Source organism: Ambystoma mexicanum, chromosome 2q (genome assembly GCF_040938575.1).
Source record: "Ambystoma mexicanum isolate Mex_15411 chromosome 2q, UKY_AmexF1_1, whole genome shotgun sequence".
Taxonomy (NCBI): domain Eukaryota; kingdom Metazoa; phylum Chordata; class Amphibia; order Caudata; family Ambystomatidae; genus Ambystoma; species Ambystoma mexicanum.
The window spans coordinates 208,092,638-208,118,216 of record NC_090924.1 but is presented as its reverse complement, the minus strand read 5'-3'; positions in this window follow the sequence as shown (position 1 = coordinate 208,118,216).

Here is a 25,579-nt window from a genome sequence, read left to right as displayed (position 1 = left end):
TCTCTGGTCAGTTTTTCTCAAGCATCAGATAAGCAAAAGAACATCTCTTTACCTCAATCAATGTAAAAGAAACTCCAGCTGCAATAAAAACAACTGTTGAACTGAGTGCTCAGCCTTGCAATAAGCTGGCTGTATTTGGATGAAAAAATTACAAAAATATGCAAGACAATTAAAATGGAAACATGGCCAGAAATAGATCAGGAGTATAACAATGACGTGTCTAACATAAATACTTCTTTGTTATCCTTAGCGCATTTCCAACCATTGACATTGAATGAAATGCAGATTTTTGATACATCTAGTAAGATCTCTGGCTCTCTGTGAGGCCCACCGCATGCCCACCGCATGCCCACTGCATGCAACCTATAATAAACATCTTCCTATGACACCTACAGCTGTCTCATTCTTGGCCAATGTTGTTAACACATCTATCCATCATGGATTCATTCCTAACATGCTGAAGAAGGCATTCCTTAACATCCTTAAAACTACTCTCGCCTTCCAGAGGCAACTCCCGGACCAGTTCATTAAAGAGTGCTGGCTTCTGGGTCCGTTTTCAGAGACACAGCTGCAGAAGCATCGGTGGCAGTGATTTTTCTCTGCGCTTTACTTGTTGCAGCCTGACCAGGTTCAGGCTGTTCGGCTCAATCCCCTTCCATTTTAAATCCAGCTCTAGAATCGGCTTGGTCCTATCCAAATACTATGAGAGTCTTCCACCCTGGTGGAGTTGGGTGGCGTAGTATTTCTATCAGCTCTGCAGTGAACTCATTGACTCGAAACACTCCATCCAACGTGTTCATTATGTCATTCGCTGTGGGGTCTCGACGTATGGCATGTAATGCCTGAATGACTTTCAATGCAGGACCATGCAGACTCTCAATGATGCAATGCCTCTTCTCCCAACCAGGAGTTCTCCAGTTGTATATCATCTGGTTTGTCTGGTCTACCCAAAGTTGGTATTCTTCTTCACCCATTATGGTTGGTTTCTCATCAGAGAAGGGTGTCAGGCAGACATAGGGGCCATGCTTGGATGGTTCCCTGATGTCCTTGTGTAACACGTCCTTGAAAATGTCCACCATGGAGGAAGCAATCAGTTTACCACCTCTACCCTCTGGTGTAGCTAACTAGTGCATCCATGATAGCACCTACACTGACCGCTGCGGGATGACTGTGCGCAGCTATTAAGAAACCTATTGGTGCAATATGTACAGTGGCCATGGCTAGTAGGCCCCAAAGAAATGTATAGGTGCCTTTGGGTGTGGCCACTGCATATGTTGCACCAATAGGTTTCTTTCGGACCACTAGCCATGACCTTGGCTGTGGCCACTTTATATGTTGCACCAATAGGTTTCTTTGGTGGCCACTAGCTATGGCCTTTGGGCGTGGCCACTTAACATGTTGAACCAATAGGTTTCTTTGGTGGCCACTAGCTATGGCCTTTGGACGTAGCCGCAGTACATACTGCACCAAAAGTTTTATTTGCGGGTGACTAGCCATTGCCCTCCGCCATAGGCACAGACTACGACCTTTGGCATGGCCAGTATACATGTTAGACCTATCATTTCTTCCAAAAAACTAATTGCCCCCTGGCTAGCAGTCGCAATCTCTGCAGGTGTACAAAATAAATGGTTCGCTCCCTATTCCTGCGATAATGGCCAAAACAGGCAAAAATTACGACGGTAATCCCCTGGTATTCCCCCGATAAACTGAAAAACAGTTGAAAATTAAAAAGTCTTCCCTGACCTCACAGACACTCATCATGTACCCCTCTCGCTTTTCTTGATCCCCACACACCATTCAAATGCTTGTTCTCTCCCTGGCCCTTTCCCATCACCCCATCACTCTTCAGTTTGTGTGACACAGTTTCTTTTTTTAGCATGATTCCCATGGAATTTTCTCGATAAGCTGAACATTTTCTAACTGTAACTGGCTCTCCAGACCACTCCCAACGTGTTCCGCCTGCCCAGCTCTAGACTGATGAAATTGCATCCTCCTTACTCCTCAAAATAGCTTTTTGAGCACTTTTCAAATGTTATTATGGGAATCACTTGCATTGAGCACAAAAAATGAAATGCCAAATGTTCATTTCAGAAAAGCCTTTCTGCTGCAGTATATAAAAGTCCTTGGGGGTAGGTGGGACCCTCTTCTCCATCGAATATTGTAAAAACCACTGCGCAGATTTACCCCAAAGCAGTCTAGGAAATTAAGTCAAAGCTTTGTGCCCAACTTGTTTATTTGTTCCAAATCCATCCAGCGCTACGGCCTTTTTCATCCTTTAATAAAATTTCCAGTTTGGGGAGAGAGGCTGTGACAAGCTTTTTTAAATGGAAATTGTCATCCAAATTCGTTTCGCGAATCCAAGGTTGTTTGTAATAGAAATTTCCGAAAAGTCTATTTACAAACGTTTCACCCTAACTAAGAAATATCTGGAACAGTAAGAAACAAAAAATACGACTTTTTTATTTTAAATTATAATGATGGCTTGTGGGGAGTATATATGAACTTTGTTTCCAGTCATGAGTCATAACGCTTTTACGCCTTTATTTTATGCGTCACCTGCTTGTCATGCCCTCCCAAGTTGTATCTCTTCTCCGCTTTCCCTCTAGCATCTTGGAAAAGCCCAACATTTAAGCATGCATGAAACTTTCAATCTGCCTCGGATTAGCCTCTGCTAATGAGCATAGCAATTGCACAGTCATCCCTTAGTAAACTCTTAACTTGCAGGCAGTTTACACTTTCCAGAAAGCAGAGAGTCAAACTGAAGATTAAAAGCGATTTCCGCTGGTATCACTCTGCAGTCATGGACTACACTCTGTAAGGGTTTAAAATTGCATGAGGGGACCCAATAGCGCGTAAGTGCTAAAGTTGGTGGTCCCCTGCTTGCAATTAGCATTTTATTTATAAAGCCCCCCCCCCGTGACTCTTTCTAGGCATTAGCCACTGGTTTGCCTTTCTGTTAAGTAGGGGTGTTGCTAGGTCTGGAAAAGATCCGGGGCTACACTAATGTCGGGATTGTCGGGACTCAGGGCTAGCTAGCCTTTTGGTTGTAGATCCTGAGATTCTATCCAAGGCTACAACTAAAAGACCCGGGGATATACCCCCCCAAAGTCCCCCTAGAAACGCCTCTGCTTTTAAGTATGTATCTGCAGGAACGGGAGGAATGGGGAGAACACACAATCATGGACAGCTAGTGCTAATAGTAACGAGCACCTTTGGTGGAATGTTGTTATCCTGAGAACCAATCAGGATGCAGGGCTTGCAGACAATATTCAATAGTGTAGCCTTGGATCTTGTTTCTTTTAAAGATTTCCTGTCTCAGTTTGCTCCATTTCCCTCGGTCATTGCCCTATTCCCAGTCTTTATCACTCCATCTTCTCACTCCCTACTTAACTCTGGCTGCCTTTCTTGCCTCCTGCTGAATCCACACAGTTGCTCAATGTTAATGTGATATGTTGAATAGGTATAGATACTGAAATGTACGCTGTTATGTTCCAGTTATAGTAACATTCAGACGGGAAGCAATGAGCTCTCTGTAGGTTAGGGCCAAGGATATTAATCCACAATCACTATCTGTGCTCTCTGGTCATTTCTGACATCATTGTCAAAAAATATTGTTTTCACAGTTTGTTACAGAAGCCACATTCTCCCCTGGTTTGCTGAACTTTGACCATGCTCTTCTATTCTAGTGAACAAACACAGACCCCTCTAGGCTCCCACCTTACCTCAGTCTTTTGTGGCTCTTGTCTATTTTTGTTGTTTTTTGCTATTTCTGTGATGACTGATAGAGAAATAAATCATGCAGTTTTATATTGTATTTTTTGTCAGTCAGTACTGCTTTATTTCGATATAAAAATACCATAAAAGCAACAACATCATACAAACATTAATAATAATGGCTCCTCCAAAATTTAGAGCCGTAGTAAACCAGTACATAAATACAACCATCCATAGAATAGCAATATCTCATATCGTGACATCATATCTAATCATACAATGGGTAATATAAATACTGGCACGGTGAAAAACAATCCATAAAATGGCGGCAAAAACAACACAGGGCAGCAGACATGACACAGACATGCACTACTTACTCATAGCAATGTGATTTAACACACTACAATTGTAAGCTGAACCCAGAAATCTATGCACCTACCATGGCATACCTGGTCATGCTAGAATGGCAGACTGTGGGATCCTTAGGGGCAATCTCTAGCCTGTGGCGAGAAACTGTTCTGGATTACAACCATAGCACTCCATGGGGATGGGGACAATGGAAACACTGGTTCCTTCTATGACGGAGCCGGTGTTTCCATTTCCGTCTGCAGGTGAGTGGCATTACTCCTGCCAGGTCAGACCTGGCGGGAGTGACACCGCCCGCCTGCAGAACTCGGAATTAGCCGGTCTGGAAACAAAGGTGGCGGCGGATTTACCGCCACCGTTGTTTCCGGACTGGCAGAAACTGTATTATTTATATGTCTCATTTCTTAGATGCATGGGGCCTTGCTGCACCTCCCTTTCTCATAACCAACCCCTACTTGGCCTTTGCTGCTTCCCCTCATGGGGTCAGCTCATAGTTGCAACATCTGATTAAATCATGTTTTCTCATCCAGTGCTTGGGAATGCATTTAGCCTCATCGTGCTAGCCCATCAGAGCACAGCTTTACACCCTGCATCAAGGCCTCTGACCTCGTCTGTCTCTTTTGTGTGGGCTGGAAACCAAATACATTTTACTGCGTGGACCTAATATAAATCACGTGTTACATTTCTACCTCTAAGTGTTTCTACTGGAGAGAGAGAGAGAGAGAGAGAGAGAGAGAGAGAGAGAGAGAGAGGCGTTTGTTTGTGTGTGTGTGTCTAGAGGCCTGATTCACAGAGCATTTTCCAATGGGATTGTGCCATTATAAAATGCTTCTGTGAATCAGGCCCTAAGTGGCCATTTGCAGGCTAAATGTGTTTGCCATCTTTCTATACAGCTAAAGTCTAAGGCCCTGATTTATGGAATTATTTACGTGTAAAACAGGGATTGGCGTGCTATTTTACCCGAAAATCCCCATTTGTCAAAGAGGAATTTGCAGACAGAATGGCACGCACATCCCTGTTTTACAAGCACATTATTCCATGAATCACGGCCTAAGTGTACATGTGTGTGTCTTGCTGTTTGTTGTTTATCTCTTAGTGAAGGGATATGATGGGAATGCCAGTGTGATCTGCTTGCGATCTGGGCCTTTGGCCTTTGGTGTGGTTTCAGACTCGTGTTTCATGGGTTTTCTTAACTTATATTTCCTCTCACATGTGGGATTTATGAGGTTCATACCAACACAGCTTGGGAGTAGTCATTGTGATACCCCTTGCATTTCATGGCTTAGATGGGCTGTAATTTTCTGATGCTCTTAGCATGGTCCCTCATTTACTCAGGCTCCATTAGGTTAAGTTCAGCAGCACCTTTCATATTCTCTTATCATTTCTCAAACCATTGTTAGAGGTGCAAAGCTCTTTTCACATTTTCTCTACAGGTCCTTTCTTTGCTGGTTCCCTGACCTTCACTGAAGTCTTCTATTCAAGTGACTAACTCTCAATGCTATATATCTTCAAGCTGTTTGTCTGTGCTTCTTAATCTTTGTTGTGATGGCAGCCAAAGAAATAGAAAATGTAGTTAGTAATTTTCTTTTATTCGCACAGTATGCATATTTGCATGTATTTAATTTCAAGGAAATTGAAGACACCATACGGGGCTCATTTGCTAAGCCTGAGTGAAAGGGTAAGGTGTAAAAGCAATTTATTAGTCATGTATGGCTACTTTTATACTCCAGGGCATTTTAGATCCTGTTGAAGGCAGAGAAGGCGCATGAAATGGAATTAACATTTCTACTTGATTCCCTTCTACGACTTCGAAGAGCACATGGTTTAACATCAGCTGGCGTTAAACAAATGCATTTCTGTGAAAGCCACCTGCATTAACCCACAGCTAAAAGCAAGAGGATGCCATAGGAATCTATTGTGAAGCCGGTCTGCAGCGTATTATTTCCAGGTGGCATTTACAATTCCTTATAAAACGGAGAGTAAAATAAAACGCTAACTACCTCATAATAATGACTTCACAGTGGTACCATCTAGTTTCTCTGAATGTTCATTGGATAGTAGTCACATGAAAATGTTTCATATACAACTGGACTTCTGATTGGGGTAGCCCCTCTGGTTATCCTGGAGTGGGTTACTTTGGTCATTGGCGACCAATAGAATTGTGAGGTGCGAACAGTGTGACAACAAAAAAGAATGATATGATATGGCATTTGTAACGCGCCTATACACAAGTGTTTCAATGCGCGACGAGTCAAGGAAGGGGGAACAGAGGGAGGACAGAGAAAACGATCTTACTAGGCCAAGTGACATTGAAATCGCTCAAGTGCAGGTGAGGGGGGGAAAGTTCCAGGGGAAAGGGGAGGGGGCAGTGCTGTACATGGGATCAAAACAATAACAAGAAGTGCAGCCAGCAGGTGTCAGGTGCAAGGGTAAGTGCAGACAGTAGGTGTCCAATAGTGCAGGTAGGGGGACTGTAGGGTCAGAGTACAGACCAAAGTGCAAGGGTTGCCGGGAGGCAGTGTGGGTGTGCAAATGGGCAGGTCGAGACCTGGGCCCGAAATCAGAGGGTAGCCAGGTGACCAGTGCAGTATCAGACAGGAAATCTGCAGGGGATAGGAAGACAGAAGGCAGAAGCAAAGAGGAAGGCCTTGACGTGCTTCCGGAACCAGAGATGGTTCTCCTCAAGTTTTAGAGAGGCAGGGGGCCTGTTCAGAGGGAGGTCCCAGTCAAGGAAAAAGATCTACCACCAACTCGTTGCTTGGACAAGAGACTGACCCTGGGGGAGTTGGAGGTGGAGGAGCGAAGAGCTCGAGTAGGAAGGTATTTACAAAGAGAGATTTGGAGGTATTGAGGACCCATGCCCCCGAAGGCCTTTCCCATGAGAGCTAAAATGTTGGCACCGTCTTACCATTTTCACCCTTATGACTGCTCAACCAGCAGTTAATGTTGTGACTTCTGGTTGGAAACATGAATCCCTTCTATTTCCTTACTCATATGTGACTGCATCACTTCATGGGGTGTGCATACTGACCTCTTGCTCTAAGAGCACATGCACGACTGAACTGTGTATTGATGAATAGGCATGTGTATGTGTGGTCTGGACATACAGTGATACTTTTATAACTGCCAGGATGTCTAAACATTTTATTCCTTTATTACTCAATATAGTTCTTAGTTTCAACAATCTTAATGAACTGTCTTTGTATGTTCGTTTAAGAGAGATGCTTGTGTCACCTAATGGTTTGGCTTGATTCCTAAGTGAATATTTACCTACGGGGGCAGTGTGTAACTGCTGTCCAGGTGGCTTTGTCTTGGTGGGTGCCTCATTCCCACCAAGCTGTGGTTTTGTATGTGTTAGTTTCTAAGAACATAGGTGGAAACTTTATTAGTTGGATGTCTCATTTCTCAGTTGTGTGGGGCCTTGCTGCACCTCCCTTTTCGTAATGTTGAGATTCTCTGGTTTATTCATGGGTACTTTAGGGCAAGGTTAGCAAGTTAACAGTCCTTTATGTCAAGAAATATTAGAGTCCTATATAAAGTAAAGACCTTTTATTTATTTAGCTGGATTGATGTTTGGATTTTGATTCTTGTACTTGACAACCAATTCTATTTTTCTTTAGAATATTTAGTGAATATGCCAAAGGAATGGAAGAGGCAGCTACAATTACAACACTGCCACCCGAAAGGAAGCATAGTCGCAATCATTCTTCTGAAAATGTAATTATATCATCATAAAAAATATTAATGGACATACTGCGTAGAAAATAATGGGAACATTCTAAATGAAACTACAGAACCTTTCAAATAGTCATCAACATGAGAAATTCGTCAGGAACCTTGTGTCAATTAAAGCAATAAACCAATGTCCAAATCTACAAAACATACATCAGACCAAAATCTGTGAAGCAATTAGGTTGTATGAAAATAAATACACGGAGAAGGTAGTTTTAGAACAGAAAAATAAATACAAGAAGTCTGCACAAGAATATTTCACCTTTGAGTTTTTTCCAACCCGTGGAAAACAGTAAAACCAACGCAGAGTTTCATTGAACAATTCAAATAAAAAGGGAAATTGTAGTTTTTAATTCACAAAGCTTTCCACGTAAAAGAGACATTTTCATTTTGATTCTGAATTGTATGAAGCTGTTGACCAAGTTAACATAGGAGTTCTTTCAAAAAATTCAAAAAGGTTACATCCAAAACATTCTGCACAATCTTTGGTAGGGAGAGGCTTCATACTTCTTATTTTTAAATGAATAACGTTAACATAAAAAAGCTGATGTCTTTTTTGCAATTACAAAATCAGGTTGAGCCTTTGAAGTAAACAAAATGTATTGTAAGTAAAAATTGGAAAATGAAACAATGTGACACACAATAAAGAAGGTGAGTCATGTATGACTACTTCTCAAGCTAGAGAACATGTCTTACAATGGATGCGCACATTTGGGTAACGTGTGCCAGCAATCTTATATATATTTGAAGGCCTCCCTCACTTCCTTTCAGGAGAATGATAACATTTAAAGGCAGTTTAGAATCCAACAGAACGTGGATCAGAGTTAAATGTGCAACTTCACAGCTTTGCTGGATCATTCTTTGGCTTGTCTTGGCAAAGGGACGTGTAGTAGCATGTTCCTTCATATGCATATGCTGGTCGCGCATGATACTAACGTGTCATTTTCTTCACAGCTTATATTTCTGTAAAACACTGTCTTGGTCTTTTGCACTTTTCAAGAAAGTGTTAACTCTGGCACAATTGATGAAGTGAAGTCTTTTTTAGAATCTGTGAATGAGTCATATTTCAAGCCTGACTCTTAAACTGAGTTCTGATCTGGGGTGTGAATTATGGTATCTTAGATGTTTATGTATTCTTGGGTTTTCACACCACAGAAAATGAAAATTCCCGAGCTCGTCTATTTGTAGTTAATCTTAAACTGAGCACTCATATATCAGAACTGGACGTCAAGATACTATGCTTTTATAAAAAGTCATCCTAGAAAAGTTTGAGAAAGAAATGCCTCTATTTGTGTCAGTTGCCATGGAAAAGTTATGCAGGGTTTGTATATCTGTTGTTTTGTTGTACATTCTATTGGTCATAGACACAGAAAGTGGACATTGCTGAGAAAGTGGGTGGTGAAAGAGAAGATACTCAAACAATGTGTATTTATTGTTTCAGTAGCTTCTAAAATGATTTTTGGCCGCACAGAACCATTTGAAATAATATGGGACTTTGTGCTATTCTTGCAGATCTTCAAAAACCTGAATATGTTTTAGGTTATTGGTTTGAAAACAGTTCATCCTTTTCGGTGAAAGACTAGAGACGAAATCTTCCAAGCTTCCTCGTAAAGAGCTTGTAAAGAGAGCAAAGGAGAAAGTGGTGTATTGCCACATGAGTTAACAGAACATTTTTAAAACCTGGGTGTAAAATTTCAGCTTCATGATTCTTTGTTTGTTTTTATTGGTGAATGGAGTAACAGCAAAGTCAAGATCATTTGGCAGGATCCTACTGATATTAGAAAAGTAAGCGCAGTATTAGAATATTTGGCAAAAGAAGATAAGCTGGCACACTGCATGTAAAAGATGTTTCGCTAGGTGATCAACCTGACAGAGGCACGAAAGGTAAGGGCAATTTCAGTATTTTATTTAAGATGAAGTTACTAGCATCATTGAATACTACACTGTTCACCATTTACATTCTTGTGAGGTAATGGGTGAGTTTATTGAGATGCATCAAATTAGTCAATCAAAAGGTTCACTAATCACAGCACAGAATTGGAGAAGAGTCTAGAAGCTCAAGTCTTCTCAATGCTATCTCTCACTGATAAAGGTGGAAGATTGTGTGATTGCATATAGAGATTTCTTCATCTCGATACAGTTGTACACAGATGTGTTTTGAAGATGCCAAATCCATAACAAACATACAATACATTTTCCAATTACTGTATGATAATCAATGTTCTACTCTTTGCTATTCAGTGTCTCATGCTCTTCAGGCTGATGCATGCTTCCAGAATGTTTTTGCAGTGAGATGGTGAAGAAGGTGAAAGAAAAGGATAAGATATTACAATAAAAGTTAAAAATCTTAGCCAACATGCATGGAACAATAGAATACTGGTACAGACAACATTCAGAGGTATGGTGAGTGCACAGTGAAACTTGGGTCCTCACTCCTAGTTTGTGACTTTAAATTATGCAGAGCATGGATGGGATGAACTTGTTGATTTATCCATAAAAGTACTAACAATAGAATATGGCAGATGACACCAACTGACCTTTCCGACAGGGGCCCTTTTTCCGTCTCACATTTTCTCACCATCATTCTTTAAGTCATGCTGCAGTTTATCAGCAATTCAAATAATGCCTCATTGGGCATTGTTAAATATTTTCTTTGGAGAATAGTATCAAGTTTGTGATGCATCCCATATTCACATGTCTCTGTGGGGGAAACATGCTCATAACTTTGGAAAAACCCTGACAGCCCTGTTGTGGTATTAATAGAAAAGCATGACACATAAACAAACATTACCTTATAATGTAGAGCTACAGGGAAAAGTATAACATTTCCATACACTGGAGTGTGGCAAATACTGATGTCAAAGATATAAGAGCAAAGGAAGATGTAATCAGAGTATAGGTTTGGTTTCCTAAGGCCCATATGTGCAGATAGTCAGGTCAACAGCTTTATGTATTTTGTTCCGCACAATAACACTGGCAAATCACCCAAGAACACAATTAAACTCAAATGAGATTATCAATCACAGTTTATCAATAATTACAATTCTGTCATTGCTTACTTTGGACTGCAAATATTGATGTTCAGTATGTAGCTGATAGCACAACAGCAGTTGTTTGGTATGTTATATGGGTTATATTTCTAGGTCCTATACTCATTATTCCTGACAATAGGATGTTTCTCTTATAAGTATTGTTTTCTGAATAAAATAAATATTATAATATGTGCAAATCAGATCACACAATACTTACAATGAGGGGTTTGCAGAAAGTGGGCATTATTTAAACAGAAATCACTAGCATTGCCAGTTTGAAAGTGTCTTAAAAAAGTATAACTAAAGTACAGAGTGTATGGTATATAGTTATCTATTTGCATGTGTAAGTGACCCACATGGGTGCTCACACTGATTTAGAATGAAGAACTTCTGAATGTAGTTGACAATTATTAGCAACAGAAATCTCCTTTCTTTGTAACTGTTATCTTCTAGTTTGGTATGCTATCATTTCATTCTACAAACATGTCTTATATTTAAAATTACAATTGTCATAAGCAATGCAATAGTGACATATTTTTTATTATAATACTGTACATTTATGTTTATATATACTATGTACAATATGCTTTTCCATACTATTCTTAAATGAAATAGTATGTATTTGCAATAAAAATATACTGCTAGAAATAACACTGTTCTGATAATTCTGCATGTCGATTAATATGTTTTCAGAATCTCTTTCTGGAAAAACTCTTTAATGTTGGTTGCTACTTTCTGAGCATGATATTCCATATGGATGTACCTTACTTAAATTGTTGTCAATGTATAAATCAATATTGCTTATTTGTAATCGCTTGTGAATCTCTAACAAGTTTAGACCATGGATCAAAAGATGAACATTCATTGATTAAATAACACAAATCAAGAAATAAATGTACCAATGATTTTAGCAACAAATGTATACATGTTCAGGAAACATTCTAATACAGGTTCGGTTAATATTAAACAAATCTTTTGAATTATCTTTATCGACCAAAGTATATTAGTGCTCATAAAGCATATAACAATATAAAGGGTTGATTACACAAAAATGGTTCCAGAAAAGTGTTTACAGTCTTTGGGAGTCCTGACCCAAATCTCTCAGGCAATCAATCAGTGAACAAGGTTACAATACTTGGTTTCAAAGTGTTATGATTTTCTTTTTACTTCTACCTTCTCCAGTGTTTCCTCGGTATGCTGCATTTTGTCATTTCCATGAAAAGCTGCATTGTTCGCAATAGAGGATATGAGCAGAAATTGTGTATATCATTGCTTGTGGTACACTTACATTTAAATTAAAGATGACAAAGTTCCAAGAAGGTTAAAAATACACATGCATAGAGGTATTGTTTCCCTCCTGTTAGTAATTCTTTTTTCTTTACTGCCCTATGATTATATCACAAAAACCTTAGGTGGTTGGGCACAAAGAATAAGTATTGTTTTTGCAGTGCTGATAGGATGGACCAAAAACATACAAACAAATTGGACTTTCGTTATGTATTTCTTTTAGATCTTTATAGTAGAAACTTATATCAGAAACAATGTATTGTAAGAACATGCTTCACAATGAATATCAACAGAGAAATAGCAACATCATTAGATAAGGTTTGAAGAATATTGTGTACATATAAATTATTCAGAACGTGTATACGTTGTTTTGCAAATTCCATTTTACATTCACTTCTTATTAGAATGAACTCTGCTTTATAATGAATGTTGTCATATGTACACCATTTAATGTGTTGCTTTTAAATATAGTGAATTTTGTACAAGCATTTGCAATGTTTTCTGTAGCGAATGCTACTGGCAACATGTCTATAAGATATAATATAACAAATTCTTCAAGATTCAGTATTAAAACTCGAATTATGAAATAGTTAAGTTAAGGTGAATCAGCTAAAAGCAATACAAACCATGCAATTCAGTGAAAAAACCCTTGTTAAAAGTGGCATCATGTTTATGTTTACTATTTTATGGTGCTGGTTTAATGCATCAAAACCTCCTGAAATTCAGCAGGAGTTGGAAGCAATGCCACCTTAACTCTGCCCCCTCTATTGTGCAGGTGATCAGAACCATCAATCAAGGCATCACTGATAACATCACATGGGCCGTCACTTATGACATCACTTATAGCATCACTTACGACATCATCAATGTTATCAGTACAAGAGCAGTATATACCCGAACATGAGACTATGACATCATTATAAATACATGCCCAACTGTATGCAGAAATCTAAGCCAATTCGGAAGTAATGACATGTTTGAATTATGTAACATATTTAATACAAGCAAATGAAATATATTCTGATGGTTATAGTTGTAATGTTTATAATTTTGATAAAATAATCATCTAAGCGCAACATGAAGTGCTTTTGAAAAGATGTTTGAACAGTTTACTTGATAAAAATAATACTACTTTGTGATTCAGTTAACTATGTTTGGTATATAATGTTTGCATTAGATTTGCATATCTATGGTCTGCATGAACAAGTATATGTGCTGGGTGACAAATGTTTTGAATGAGAATGCAGGAACTATTCACCATATCTAATGGTATAGTACACAGTGATTTCATTGATACTGTCAAAAGTGATGTCCTTAGTGATGCCGTATATGATGTCATCATTGTGCTGATGGGCAGTGCAACAGTGGGCTCAGAGTCAAGGTGTCATTGCTTCCGGTACGTGCTGAACTTCAGGGAATTTGTTGTGTTAAATCATCAACTTAACGGCACTTTAAACAATGTTTCTTGCCCCATGATGTGGACCTGGATGGATTTTTGCAGAAAACATCCTTTCTCATTTAATTATTTCTCTTGCACCATGTTTTATGATGGCTGCGTTGCTGGGCAACTTTAATGCTCACACCAGCAACAGGAGACGGGGGCTTATGCTCTTATCTGATCTCCTCATACTCACTACAGTAGACATCTACACCATTCCACATGCAGTTTAGATTTTGCTCTTTCATTTCACTGCAGCCCAACACTGAGGTAAGTAATTTCCTGCACATTGTAATCTCCCTGTTTTATTTTAATGGGTGTATGTAGTGCGTGAACATATGTGAATGGCTTCACTATAGAAATGGGCAGAGCATCTATGTTGACCCACAGAGAACCTCATCTGGATGGGTTGCCAATTCAGCCCTAGAATTTTGGATGTATGATGTTAACACTGCCCAACTGTTTTTATTCTATGGGCCTCATTACGTGGTTGCCAGTAAAACCAGACAGTAGCTGTTGGGTTCTCTGCAACCTCGTAACACTGTTACCGCCACCTGACATCCCGGTGCTACCAGCATATCACAGGCAGCAGCGGTACAGTAAGTTCCAATTCCCATAGAGTGGCATAGGACTCCATGAGAATGGCAAAGCTGAAGCACTGGCACCCTTAATATTGCCGTTAGGGGGCTGAATTCACAGCTGGTCAGGCTGGCCAGGAGATCCGTGACCCCCACCGGCTGACTCAAAGTGAGCCGGTATGGAAAAGGTGGCAGTAACTTTTTACCGGCACCTTTATTTCTGGACCACCTCACTTGTAATGAGGGCCTATGAAAGTGAGACTGTGAGCGCCAAAGCGCAAATAGATGACAAAATAAGGCTGGTCTATCTGGTGATAGATCATCTATGAAATTCGGATTTTACCTAGTGTTTCCAAACTACAAAAAGTTTATAACAGATCTATATCCTTTGGATGTGCTGTATTGTTGAGGCTGTGAAGGTATCAGTAGCAACACTGATTTGCTTAATTCTGACTTTATGCATGCATAACATAATCTATCCACCCAGCCCCCACCCAAGATGACACCTTTTGTTGTTTTTCCATGTCGATTGCTCCATCCAATTTGTTACTTAGCCAACAGCTTTCATCGTTTTGCCAGACTCATTCTTTCATCCATTTTTTTCAGTTTTTTCTTTCTTGTTTTCTTTTTGTACAATCCTCTCCCTAGGCTACTCCTATTACCTTTTTGTACTTGCCACCTCATCATTCCTTTTATGCTGACAATGAAAGGGCGCCTTCCCTCTGCATCCATTTCCACTACCAAAGGTTCAACCCTTTTCTCTTCATAGGCTTGGGTGACTCTCCATTTAAATTTGTGGCCTAGCCTTTTCTCTTTCACTTTCCCCATGATGTGGACCTGGCTGTATTATTGCAGAAAACATCCTTCCATATTTCGCTCTTTCTCTCCCACCATGATGGCTGCATTCCTGGGCTCCTTTAATGCTTAAACCAGCAACAGAATACCAGGGGCATATACTCTTATCTTATCTTGACTGCCACCCCACACTCAGGGCAGGATTCAAATGTACCATTCCACATGCAGTTTAGATTTTGCTCTTTCATTTCAGTGCGGTTCAATACTGAGGTAAGACATTTTCTTCACACTGCCCCCATAATCTTCTGGTTTCTTTTTAATGGGTGCATGTAGTGCTTGAACATTGTCTCGGGAGGATAGCTCAGCAGCAATGTGCTCTCCTTGGAAACAAGACGACACAGAGAAACACAGGTTCCATTCCCGGGTCCGCGCTTAGAAACCTCTGGGTATTAAGCACGTTATATATAACCTATCATATCATAACATATGCAAATGTCTGGACTTTGGAAATGGACGGAGTGTTTATGTTGGCCCCCTATGAACCTCATGAATGACCGATTCCGATGTAGATTTATGTATATATGTATTAGTCTGGCATTGCATAACTTGGAATTATATATATATATATATACACTCAAAATAAACGTTGTTAAGGGGACGTTATGGTTAAGTTGCACTACTAAAAACCTATGCAATTCACTAAAAACACTTTACAAACGTGCCATTATTGTTCAAAGTAAAACCGAAACCCCCCTGAAATTCACCAGTTATGGTAGTCTAAGCACCCATACCTGCGCGCACCACTGTGCACTGCTAAAACTAACACCCAGGACATGAAAGATGGCATCACAAATGTCATTGATGACATCACTGATGATATCACGTGTAGCCCCTTTGTTTTTGTTCACTGCCATATTTATATATTTCAGTAAAAAAACCTTTGTAAAAGGGACGTTATGGATCAAAGTAAAACCGACAAACCCTTCACATTGCCTAGTTATGGTAAGATAAGCAACCATAAATCACACCTCCTACGTGCATTGCTAAGACTAACACCCAGGACATCAAAGATGACATCATAAATGCCATTGATGATATCACTGATGACATCACATGTCTGTCTCCCTCTTTTTTCCTTTAGTGATATATCTTGGCCAGTAATAATTAGGAACAAAAAAATCGAAAAGTACTACATTTGTAGACTTACACTTTAAATATGTTCTTACAGTAATTCATTTGGGATTCACTCTCAGCATTTTAAACATATACATAGAGAGAATATGCACTTGAAAGATACCAATGCTTTCTGTGTATGAAGACAATCAGTAAGGTTATCAACACTTTCCTAGTGGTCTGCTGTTTTTTTTTTATTACTGTACTTTCCGTGGATATGCTCATATTTGTAGTCATATTACTCTCTTTAGGGTGCAATCACAACAAGTGATAGTTATTCATGGGGAAGTAGTAGGTTTGAAGCAGAACAATCATTTCGTTGCATAAGAGTAAACAGGTAGGTTATGAACAATTTCTGGCTCTACTGCTGCTTTTTTGCATACTTCACTTTATTGGTGTGTCTTTGTGTTTTGTATGTAATAATGAAATTATATAGGAAGTGGGTTTTATTAGCTACTTTTAACATGTTGTACAGTACACAAAAGCCTAATAAGAAAGCATTCACCATTTCATTATTTAACATGGGAAGAATATGAATATTGCACCTACATCATGTATGCTGCACACAATGCTTATGTTTGTACATGAGTACATTATTGTACTGTAAAGAACTTTGTAATAGAATGCTATGTATGTCAATGCATTACTTAATGCACCACATAGCTCATGTCATGTATTCCAATGAGCCTTCACAGTTTTTTTTTATCAACATTATAATAAGATTTCCTTGTGCAGACTTTTTATGAAAAGTATATGCACATGTGATGTCATCAGTGATGTCATCAATGACATTTGTGATGTCATCTTTGATGTCCTGGGTGTTAGTCTTAGCAATGGACGTAGGTGGGGTGAGTTATGGTTGCTTAGCTTACCATAACTAGGCAATGTGAAGGATTTGTCGGTTTTACTTTGATCCATAACGTTCCTTTTACAAAGCTTTTTTACCGAAATACATATATATGGCAGTGAACAAAAACAAAGGGGCTACACATGTGATATCATCAGTGATGTCATCAATGACATTTGTGATGCTATTTTTCATGTCCTGGGTGTTAGTGTTAGCAGTGCACAGTGGTGCAGGCAGGTATGGGTGCTTAGACTACCATAACTGGCGAATTACAGGGGGGTTTCGGTTTTACTTTGAACATAACAGCATGTTTGTAAAGTGTTTTTAGTGAATTGCATAGGTTTTTAGTAGTGCAACTTAACCATAACGTCCCCTTAACAAAGTTTTTTTTGAGTGAATTTTACGGGTTTTAGTAGGCCAATTTAAGTATAACGTCTTGTTAATAAAAAAATGTTGTACTGAATGTCACAGATTTTCAGTTGGGCAATGTAACCATAACGTCCCTCTAGCAAGGGTCTTTTACTAAACAGTATATACACCTTACGAAGAATGCCACATGACAATATGCGGGCGTACAGCACGGTGACATGTCCCAGAATCAGTGCACACTTAACAGTAAGATCTATGCCTCATGGACAATGTGGAAATAGATTTTATATTGATGTAGTAACGTCCATCTTCAACATTTCCCTTACACAACGCCAACACGTATTGGTATGCAACGATTACCAATGCACTACACATATTATATCATTAGCAAACGTTGTACTTATCTTAAAATGACATCAGCTAAAGGCGTCCTTCCTCCCTAAGAAACAGCAGCATTGCTGTGATGAAGAAGCATGAGAAGCAGTGCCGCTACCTTACAAATAACAAACGCACAAAATTTGTCGCCGTACATCTACCAACCCATATTACCGTTTGGTGCCTCTTTGCTTATTGCTGTTTGCTAATTGCCTTATTACCTGCCGTACCAAAAAATAAAGCCACCCGTAAACAAAGTTAATAATGCGTTATTACCGACCTTTCACAGTGTAAAAATCATTTAAAAAAAATTGCATACACTCAAATTACTGCATATTTCTCAGTAAAATACATAGACGCAATAATCTTTGCCAGTAATAGTTTCAATTTGCAAAGCACTAACGTGTGCTGCTAAAAAGGAGGATTACTTGTTATAATCCGGGGCGGCTTTGGCGGGTCAGATTACAAAAGCAAATCCTTTTTCAAGATGGCCACCATAGAAAGGGAAGGCGGTTATTTCATACATAGTCCCTCTTCCCTTTCCGTGGTAGGCTGCAAAAAGAACAAGTACGTGATGTGACGCAGAACCTGTAAATAAACATACAGCGACGTACAACCTAATAACTGACATTTTGAAATAATAGACTGGACTGTAAAAGAAAACGTGCACATTTTAGAGTTCGTAAAGTAGGTTTATTTAACAACAAACTGTCAGAGACCATCGTAGTAATCCCATTTTAAATACAATGATAACAATGGTTGTAAGGGCGAAATTGCAAATGTAAAAGAAGAGGAATACGTTGTTTTTTTCCCGTACAAAAATGTTGGGTTCTTGGTTAAAGCAGCCGCTTTGTTTACACAGTGATTTCTAAGAAGACACCATGACCTTGAGCCTACAGCACCATAAATGATGTGATGTTGCTCCGAATAGCGAGTTCAGCATACGGACAAAGCGGGCTTAGGGTGTCATTCCACATAATTGTTACGGACAGGCAACCGCTCACAAGCAGTTGTATTTGCCGGCCGAAAAAGGCCTCACTCGGCATCTGGAAACCATGGCATGGACAATACGGAAAGATGTACCTGGGCGGGAAACGTAACAGAAAATACGTGTCAATAACCAACCTCTACCAGAAAATTTCAAAAAAAGACACAAAAATGTGAAAAGTAATACACAAATGTAAGTGGTCAAACATGACATTTTACTGAAATGTTACTAATGAACATGAGTAACTATAGTAACAGGCTAGACACGCAGAGATTCTGCATGCAGCGTAAGAGAAAAAAAATGCCAACTACACAGGAAGACGATAATGCAGTTATGAAAGCAAAATGAATGGACAATTAAAAAAATATTACGTCTCGTGATTTCAAACAAAATCAAAATAACATGCAAATTTATACACAAAGCTATGTGGGCAAACATAACGATTCACACAAAGATATTAATTCTAAAAAAGGATGAGTGTAGTCATACCCTACAAATGTGGAACCTGTGCACTCTGCAATATTATAGGAAAAATGTAACACCGCAGAAAGATGATCTGTCCGTTATATTGGCACAATTAGATTTTCGGTAATGTAAAAATAAAGCGCGGTTCGCTGTAGAATGGGCAAATGTAAACTTACATAATATTTACTGCCTCCATTCTTTTTCTGCAAGTCAGACACCAATGTGTTTGCATCGAAGATTCTTCGAGGACTGATATTGCATGACCCTGACAAACTTTTTAAAACATAACCTTATCAATTGCTATTCTTTTCGACCCTTTCATTCCGTGAATTTCTTCACAGGTTTCCCTTTCACTCAAGGTAAAAAAAACAATTGCCCCTTATACATTCACTCGGATGCGCAAGCGTATTGAGCATCCAAGCAAAAAAGCAACTCATGTGACCTTCACTCAGAAGCCAAATACATTCTTACTTTGCATCAACATATTGAAATCCAATTATGAGAACCGCTACTCCCATACACCTCCAGAATCGCTGTTTCCAGCAAAGAGTGCAGATGGTGGCCTTAGTTTTCAAAACCTAGGACGCCAGTCTGACAGCAATATTATTCCAAAAACATTTTAACCCACACGCACTAATTGGTAGTGGTACAGTGAGCACGAACTTCCATTTAAACGTATGACTTTGGTGACAAGAGAACTCCACTGTTTCAGTTTGTGCTCCCCACATCCCATCCTACCCCCCTCAAAGGTCACCTTCTGAAATAATATTACATAAGTGTGACACGTGCAATGCTGTCTTGTTTTGTATGTGTTTCTGGAGATTTCCACGTACACCAAAACATGAATAAAAGATAGCGGGGGCACCGAAGAAAGCTAACGTACTTTACGCTGTTCCACAACCCATCAGGGAAAGTGCCACATGTTCGTGGGCACAAACTTTTTCCCCCATTCAGTCTAAGGGCAAAAGATACGTTTTGAGAACCCCCTCTTTATAACTTCCCCACTGCACCAAACATCACCAAACTTTCCAAAGAAATTCAGAGTGTCTGATATATTTTTTTTTGCAAACTTTGGTGAGGAATCCTCCAAGGGGAGCACAGGTATAAGGCACCCAAAAAGTGCTCTTCCTACGGAAACAGCAACTTCACCATAACAACACAGCCACTAATGTGCCTGTCTAATATGCTCCAGTGGTTGTGGGCAGGACCTAGAGATTTTGATATATGTCCATATATATTTGAATGTATGGGTGTACATTGGCTTATAACTCCACTGCTTATAAGGTCGTTCCTGGGTGCATGGCCTTTGGCCATGCACCCAAAACTGTACACCCTCCGCAGAACCATCTGACTGCTAAGCTATAGTATGGGTGTATGCATTGCTGTAATATGATGTGCTTGTTCTGGCCAGGGCCTAGAGTTTTATGAGTATGCCGTACGGCCTACGGCCTACGGCCTGCAGCCATGCACCCAAAACTCTACATCCTGCCCACAACCACCTGAGTGATGTGCGGAACTATGGTTGTATCGATAGGTGTGGTATGCTTCTCTTGTTCTGGCCAGAGGCTAGACTCCTAGCTGTATGTCCATAGATATTACAATGTGTGGGTGTGCAGTGGCTTATATCTGCAGTGCTTATAACTTTGTTCTTGGGTGTACACACTCCCCACAACCATCTAAGGTGTATCCATTGCTTTGAAATGCTGCAGTGGTTGTGGCCAGGGCCTACAGTCTTGGAAGTATGGCCTTCGGCATATGGCCTACGGCCATGCATCCAAGACTCTAGGCCCTGGCCACAACCACCGCAGCATGTCACACCCATGGCGGAGTACTAATCAATAGCACACCCACAGGAAAAAATTATGTAATAACGACATGTACTCAATTTCAATGGTTGCTAACACCATGCGTGTCCTTAGAACAGTTTCAAGGTCTCTGTACACAGCACGGACTGAAATACTACCCTTATTAGACCCCTCATTTTCTGCACGTACAAACATCCCGAACAAGGTGGGCATAGAGAATATATCAATAACACCTGCCGCCCAAACAAGTACATTATTTCACCCATCTCTTCCTCTCTGAACCTCCCCAAGCACTGTAGGAGATCAAAATAGTTTCCTAAACAGCATTTTGCATGGAGAATACATAATTAACACCTGCCGCCCAAACAAGTACATTATTTAACCCATCTCTTACTCTGTGAACCTCACCACGCACTGTAGGAGAGAAAAACAGTTTCTGAAACAACATTTCACCTATGGTGGTGACTGCGCTGTCTTTGGATCCAAGATGTCGGGCACATCCACAGATTCTGATGCACATCACGGCTCGCTGCAGCCAATCGGCGAAGACATCGCATGTCTGCGTTCATGACGCCACCCCTCTGGCCAATCGGTATCTTGTCCGCGGAGCGAACAGGGAAGTGTGACCGCGGAGTGGACATAGATATCACTATTTTTTTTAGACATATTTTTGGTTGTTTTAAAGGAAACTACTGGACGGATTGTCACCAAATTTACAAAAGCATGCTTTCGGGACCAAGCCCCTGCCACAAATTTGGTAAAAATCCGTCCAACGGTTTCACCTGTAGGCGTGTGCAAAGTTTTTCCCCCATTCAGTCTACGGGAAAAAAAGACGTTTTGGGACCCCCCCATAACTTTTCTCCCCCTGCGCCAAATGTCACCAAACGTCAGCAAAAGAATTCAGATTGCCCCATATACTTTTTTTTGCAAAATGTGGTGAGGATTCGTCCAGGGGGAGTGGAGTTATAGGCCGCCCAAAAAGTGCTCTTCCTATGGAAACAGCAACTTAACCATAACTACACAGCCACTACCGTGGCTGTGTAATATATGTTTTATATATATATTTTGACAGGGAAAGCCAAATCACAGCATGGGGATTTTTACAACAAGCATACCCCAAAAGGGTAATTGAAAGAGCTTATATCAAAGCCCGGAAGTGTGATAGAACATTACTCCTATCGAACAATCGATTAAATAATGACATGTCAGAAGATAAAGATGTCACACGTCTGATACTCACTTATGGAACTTCAGTAACTCTGATTAAGAAAATCTTTGGACGACATTGAAAAATACAATTGGCGGATCCTGATCTGAATCGTGGTCTAGGGACCTATCCAAATGTGTGTTATCTCAAGAACAAATCCTTCAAAGATACTTTAGTCAGCAATTTCAAGGAGGATGAACATTTGAATGCAGGACATACACGGCTTAACAAGGCAACTTTGGGGTTCCATCAATATACCAGATGTAAAATTTGCAAATATGCAACAACTGTACCTCATATCAACATCCTATTTTGAATACCACCATCAAGATTAATAATAAGATTACTTGTGAATCTGATTTTGTGGTATACATACTTAAATGCACATGTAACAAGTGGTACATTGGAAGCACTAAATGCAAGTTGAAGGTCGGCATTCTGCAACATGGAAATGCAATTAAAAATCATGATGCCACGTATCCAATGTCAAAACATTTTTGGGATACACATGAGGGAAAATTAGATGGTTTTTTCATTTTTTGGGATACACAGAATAGTCCTTGGACCTAGAGGAGGTGATAGGGAACGCATGTTGCGTCAGCAGGAAACAAGATGTATTGTGGACTTTGAAACTAAGAACCCAATAGGACACAATGTAGATGAAGAATTGTACACATTTCTAGGCGTATGAAAACCCTGCATATGACTAAGCATTGGGGTGATGATTAGTAGCCTGCATAATGTGACAAGTCTCTTATGTAACGATCATTGTGAATTTACTGCATTTTCCTTTCTTCTCTTTTCTTGGCCCTCATTACGACCTTGGCGGAGAACCATGGTGCTATTAGCACCATGGTCCATGGCGCTAAGTTGCCAACTCCGCCATGGTGGTTGGCGGACTTACCGCCCCATTCCGACCTTGGCGGGGCGGTAAGTCCCCAATCCCCATCTACCCTTCCCCATTCCCATTTTTGCCCCATAGGGCATAATGGGAGTGGGGAAGACGTTAATTACGCCACCGTAAATTACGGTGGCGTAATTAACAACAAGTTCCCTTAGCGCCATGGATTTTAACGCCTGCAAAAAGCAGGCGGTAAAATCACCATGGCGCTACGGGAACTCATACTCAGGCGGTAAGGGTCGGCGAAGTTTACACCGGCGTAAACCCCTTACCGCCTGGGTCGTAATGAGGGCCCTTGTCTTGTCTTGTCTTTTCTCTATGGAATCTTGTTCTCTCCTTTTAAAATGTGTATTATTAGAAGTTTTTAATTGTCAGACTTATGTCTGCCCATGAAGATGCATTTGTGTGTTCAATACGTCAGAATATCTTGTATAATGCTATTTCGTGAAGGAGGTGGTTGACATCACAAATTGACTGTCTAAGTGATCATCTAGCACTTTACAACAGGTGGTATCACCCGTATTCTTGCATTGCGTGGCAATTTACACCTCACTGATTGAACGTTGGTGCATTTCCATTAGAGTTATTGGGTAGGTGGAGTATACCCCTCGGCACCCTGCCTCTATGGCAATATCTCTTATAGGCACAGTCATAGCATTGCAGGACTGCAGCCTTTTGTCAACCTAACAGCACTGTTCTGTGGCATGTGAATCTTGGCCCCATGATATGATATGATAAGATATGATATGGCATTTATAACGCGCCTATGCACAAGTGCTTCAAGGCCCAATGAGGCAAGGGAGGGGAACAAAGGGAGGACAGACAACGATCCTACTAGGCCAGGTGTCATTCAGATCACGCAAGTGCATGGAATGGGGGGGGACAGTGCAATACAAGAAGATAACAATAAGTAAGTAGCGGCCAGCAAGTGGCAAGTGCAAGGGTAAGTGCAGACATCAGGTGTCAGGAGCTGGTAGGGGGACTGTAGGGATACAGAAACAGTCCCCAAGTGGGGGGTTGCCAGGGGGCAGTGCAGGTATGAGACGCTGGCAGGGGAGGGACCTGGGCCTGAGATCAGAGGGTGTCCAGGTAGCCAGTATAGTGCAGGTTTCAGCCAGGAGGTCAGCAGAGGAGAGGAGGAGACAAGGCAGAAGCAAAGAGAAAGGTTTTGAGGTGCTTCCGGAACCGGAGATGTTTCTCCTCAAGTTTAAGGGGGGGAGGGAGGCTGTTCCAGAGGGAGGCACCAGCCGAAGAAAGAGATCTACCACCAACACGTTGCTTGGAGAAGCGACTGACCCTGAGGGAGTTGGAGGTGGACGAGCGAAGAGCTCGAGAAGGAAGATATTTAGGAAGTGAGAGCTGAAGGTATTGAGGACCCAGGCCCCAGAAGGCCTTGTGGACGATGCAGAGAGTTTTGAACTTAATCCACACAGCCACTGGGAGCCAGTGCAGAGATTTCAGTCCTGGGGCGGATATGAGGCCAAGGACAAGTCTTGCAGTCCTGTTTTGGATAAGTTGCAGAGGGCGGCGAGTAGAAGCAGGCAGATTTAAAAAGAGGCTGTTGCAATAGTCCAGCCTAGAGAGAACTGGAGCTCTGGAGACAGTGAGCTTCTGGGGGAAGGAGAGGAAGGGAATAATACCTCTGAGGAGGTGCAGCTGGTAGTGTGACTTCTTAGATACGTCTGAGATGTGAGGAGAGAAGGAGAGGGTGGAGTCGAAGATGACCCCGAGGTTTTTAGCCTTGCAGAGAGCTACAGGGAAGGAGGGAGTGGGTGTGCTGATGTGGAGAATCTCAGTCTTACTGGCATTAAGGCAGAGGTCATTGGCGGCACACCACTCCTGGATAGCAGACAGACAGTCAGAGATAAGGGAAGGAGAGGAGGAGGCGGAGGGTAGCCTGAGAATGAGCTCGGGGTCATTTGCATAGCACTGAAGGTTTGAAAGTTGGGGCAGAGAGCGACGATGCTGTGGGCAAGGAGTATTGGTTGAACAGCCAGGGCGAAAGGTTAGACCCCTGGGGGAACCCACAGGTAGAGAAAAAGATAGCGGAGAAGAAGGACCCATGTGTTCATGGTTGGGTCTTCATCAGGTTTGCACTATGCAGTTTCAGCCTTGCATTTTTTCAGGGTGGGGATACTAGCAGGTATGCACTATGCACTTTAGGTATCCGCCTTTTGGGACATCATTTTGTAATAACTTGCATTTCCCTTATCACATGCAATACTGTTACCATTTGATGTATTGGGTAATTTGTATGAGCACTAAATAGTAATAGGGCGGCTGCTAAGCTTATGTGGAAAGTGTTTTACAGCAATGTTGTTTTCTGTGTATATATATTGCAAAAGCTATATGAGCACTAAGCACTTTGCCTAGGGTGTTTGCACATCGTTGCAACACTACAGCAAGTTTGGGATGGATTCGCTATGCCAAATGCATTGAGGACTTTAAGTAAGTAACGTCAGTTTTGTTGCCACTAGTGGAAGCATCAGATTAGCTATGTGAGCATT